The sequence below is a fragment of the Jaculus jaculus genome, chromosome 2 (assembly GCF_020740685.1).
Source record: "Jaculus jaculus isolate mJacJac1 chromosome 2, mJacJac1.mat.Y.cur, whole genome shotgun sequence".
In the NCBI taxonomy this organism is placed as follows: Eukaryota; Metazoa; Chordata; class Mammalia; order Rodentia; family Dipodidae; genus Jaculus; species Jaculus jaculus.
Window position 1 is genome coordinate 122,729,373 of NC_059103.1, and position 4,550 is coordinate 122,733,922.

At 38.0% G+C, this 4,550-nt stretch overlaps 1 non-coding gene across 1 annotated transcript; it reads left to right on the top strand.

The window, feature by feature from the left end:
* The first annotated feature begins 3,429 nt into the window (after positions 1-3,429).
* Positions 3,430-3,536, top strand: LOC123458964. Its single transcript, XR_006635897.1, has one exon. It is a non-coding gene; the product is annotated as a U6 spliceosomal RNA (small nuclear RNA).
* The last annotated feature ends 1,014 nt before the right edge of the window (positions 3,537-4,550 follow it).

Below are 4,550 nucleotides of genomic sequence, written 5' to 3' on the forward strand. Positions count from 1 at the left end.
ACCTCTCTGTCACTTATCATCTATCTGTAAATCATGTGTAAGGGTGAGGGGTAAAAATGGTCATGCCAGGGTCTCTTTCTGCCGCAAGTAAACTCCAGATACATGTACCATGTTGTGCAAATGGCTTTATGTGAGTATTGGGGAATAGGACCCTGGCTGGCAGGCTTTGCAAGCAAGTGCCTTTAATTGCTCAGCCATCTCCCTAGCCAGCCTTTATTCTACATTTCTGTTCCTCAAGTTCAATAGAATTTTTGATAAGTACCATATGTGTGTGTGTGTGTGTGTATACACATTTTTTTTTTACTCTGCACTATGATTTTTCCAAATTGCATACAAGGCCAAGTTACCTTGTATGACACTGGATGTGCTCCTTGGCCTGTGTTGTACAGGGTTTGCATTAACTGATAGCACATTCAGGGATACCTGCTCCAAGAAATTCTGTGCCAGTATTTCTCAGCATGTGTGGTGGTTTTATTCAGGTGTCCCCCATAAATTTAGGTGTCCTGAATGCTATGTTCCCAGCTGATGGAGATTTGGGGAATTAACACCTCCTGGAGGGAGTGTATTGTTGGGGCTGGGCTTATGGGTATTACAGCCAGTTTCCCCATGCCAGTGTTTGGCACACTCTCCTGTTGCTTTTGTCAACCTTATGTTGGCCAGGGGGTGATGCCCACCCTCTGCTCATGCCATCGTTTTCCCCTGCCAACATGGAGCTTCCTCTCGAGCCTATAAGCCAAAATAAAACTCTTTTTCCCAGAATCCTCTCTTGGTTGGGTGATTTCTACCAGCAATGTGAACTGGACTGCAATAGCATGTAATCTATAAAACCCTTTAGAAGACTATGGAGTTGAATACTTGTAAAATAGTGCTCTCATTATGTTTGCCCTTCGTACCATGTTGACACTTGCTTGCATAAGGAAAAAAATGAGTGAAACTACTTGTATCTGTGCTCTAGTCGGGATAATGACAATAAACTGTGAAATCAGTCAGTTTTCATGGTGGTTAGAACTAGGTTTCCCCTATAAACTCATTTGTTCTGAATGCTTGATTTCCAGATGAAGGCAACTTGGGAGATAGAGTCTTGCTTGAGGAGGTGTGTTTTGGGGAACAGACTTTGGGGTGTTATAGCCAGCTCCTTATGACCAGAGCTTATCATACTCTTCTGATGATGTTTTTCACCATCTGTGGTAAGGAGGTGGTGTCCAGCTTCTGCTCATGCCATGCCTTTGTCCTACCGTCATTGAGTTTCCCCTTAAGACCAAAATAAAACATTTTCTTTTCATCAGCTGCTTCTCATTGGGGGCTTTGTATTAGCAACCAGAAAGAATCTTCAACAGCTCTCTACAACTTCTGATGATAATTTCTCCTGAACATTTTTTCAAGGAATAGGAAAAAATATGTAATATTGGCCCTAGAGTACTCCTTTGTAATATTCTTTACAATGACATGGACACAGAGGTGGCCACTAAGGTCCAATTGTGTCTCTGAAGAAGTGCAGTGTGATTATTGGAGTTGCTGAACAAGCCATTGATTTCATGTGCAGCAATTTTGCTTGAAAAAATGATTCATAAACCATGGTTAGTTAGACGTTAGTATTTGGCAGACATTACCTTAAAAAATGACATAAGTAGGCCTGTCACTTCAAAAAAGGCATAATTTTAGTGTTTATTGTCAACGAGAGAACATGAGTGTTCAAGTGAGCATCAAAATTCTGAAAAGCTGGTAAAAGTTAGTGCAAACATGACAGCTTCATAACAAAGACTTTTCTGATATAATTTGTGGTTTTAACTAGAGCAGTTTTTCATACTGTAAAGTAAAATGTATCAATATTTGGAAGAACTGTATAACTCAATGAACAAGAATCATGCCCATGTCTAATGCCTGAAAGTACCATTTTGTCCTAGCCTATTTATCATCAATGATAGAATGCATGAATCTGGGTAACTAATAGAGGAAAGAATTTTCTTTCGACTCATGAGTCTTGCCCATAGGTGGGGCATTCAAGAATAAAACCACAAACAACCTGTTTGGCTTCTGCTGAGGACTTCCCTGCTGTTTGAATCATGGAAGAAGGCAGAGAGGCAGGTGTATGCAGCAGAGATAAAACATGGAGAAGAGCTTCACATTATGACATTCCTCTTTTCTATTAACCAATCCATTCCTATAATACCAATACCTCACATGGGTAAGACATGGGGCACACCCCAAGACCTTTCCCTATATCCTACCTCCAAATAATACCATAATGAGGACTTCAGACCCTAACATGTGAGATTTGGTGTTGGGGACAGGGAGGAGGCACACTCAAGACCTTCATATATGATGTTTGGTAAAGGCCCATTCAAAGAGCAATGGATTTTAATGCTTAAGAATTTGAAAAAAAAAAAATCCTTGGGATGATTTCACATTCCATGTAAGAAATAATATTCAAGAAACTACCATTCATCCAGCTTGGAAGTGGCACTGGAAAAGATTAGCAGTTGTCTACTGAAATGATAACGAACATACTCCTTTGTTCCCCAGCATCTGACAGTATGATTGGGTTTTCTTCCTCAGTTCCTTTCTCTCCCTCTCTCTGTTTAAATAAGTATTTTTGGTTTTTAAGACAGAGTTTCACTTTTAGCAAAGGCTGGCCTAGATCTTACTATGTAGCCTAAGCTGGCTACATAGTATCTCTTAGCATGCCATCTGCCCTCAATGCCCCAAGTGTTTGAATTATAGGTGTGAGCCACTGCACCCAGATTTTTCCTTATATGTCAACTGAGCAATAGAATTTTCAATAATGCAAATGGGATAGGTTAAGGAGAATTGATCCTCTGTAAGATCAAGCATTTAAAAAGATATATAAAATGGTGAAAAAATGCCATCCTTTTTTTGCTTTTTGCTATCTGTTTGTTTTATAAACTATAATTATATGTTATAAAATATATTTTTAGGGATAGAGAAATGGCTTAGCAGTGGTTAAGGCACTATGTGCAAAGCCAAAGGACCCATATCCAACTCCCCAGGACCCATGTAAGCCAGATGCACAAGGGGGCACATGCATCTGGAGTTCATTTGCAGTGGCTGAAGGCCCTGGAGTGCCCATTCTTGCTGGCTCTCTCTCTCTCTCTCTCTCTCTCTCTCTCTCTCTCTCTTCCTGCATATTTCTATATTTCTCTCTCACTCTCAAATAAATAAATAAAACATTTTAAAAATTCATTTATTATTTTTGGAAAATTAAATAGTAAATTTTAAAATGTATCAGTTGTTTCCAAATTCAAGTATAAGTAGATATTCTCCAAATAACCTTGGCTCATATGGGCCCTACTAAGTCTTACACAATAAATGTTCACAAAAACAGAAAAAAGAAATCACTGACTTTCATGGCATGTAGAAATTATATCTTCAATATAAAATTAAGAGAGAGATTTAAAATTATGAACTAGTGTGCTCACTTTGGCAGCATAAATATTAAAATTGGAACTATACAGAGAAGATTAGCATGGCCCCTGTGCAAGGATGACATGCAAATTTGTGAAGCATTCCATACTTTTATCAAAAAAAATGGACCCTTCTATCTGCTGTCTTTAAGAAACTACCTCACCACTAAAGATAGATACTTCCTCAGGGTGAAAGGATGGAAAATTTTCAAGCAAGGGGAAATGAAAAAACAAGCAGGTGTTGCTATATTAATATCTGATAAAATAGACTTTAAACCAAAAGTAATCAAAAACAAAGAGGGCCACTTCTTACTCATCTTGGGAATGATCCAACATGAACACATCACAATCATAAATATATATGTGCCAAACATAGGTGCACCACAGTTTATAAAAGAATCTACTTGACAACAAAATGGAAATAAACACCGACACCATCATAGTCGGAGACTTCAATACTCCACAATCATCAATAGACATATCGTCCATGCAGAAAAGCAAAAGGGAAGTAATAGAGCTCAACAATACCACAGATCAACTAAACCTAAAGGACATCTACAGAACAATCCTTCCCATCACTACAGAATACACATTCTTTTCAGCAGCCCACAGAACCTTCTTCAAAATTGATCATATATTTAGGCCATAAATCATGCTTCCATAAAGTCAGGAAAATTGAAGTAACTTCCTGTATTATGTCAGATCACAATGCTTTAAAACTAGAAATTAACAAGAGACACATCAAGAGGTCCACCAGCTCCTGGAGACTAAACAACACACTTTTAAACAATGAATGAGTCATGGAAGATATCAAAAAAGAAATTGTAAAACTCCTAGACTTGAATGATATGAAAAGACAACTACTACTACTACAAACATATCCTCAGCAAAAAAATCACCATACCCAATCTAAAACTATGTGACAAAACCATAGTAACAAAAACAGCATGGAATGGTAATAAAAACAGAAACATAGATGAATGAAACAGAATTGAAGACCCAGACCTTAGATCAAGTAACTATAGCTACTTGATCTTTGACAAAGGTATCAATAATGTAGACTGCAGAAAAGACACCATCTTCAATAAGTGGTGTTGCACAAATTGGATGACCATATGGAGAAAAATG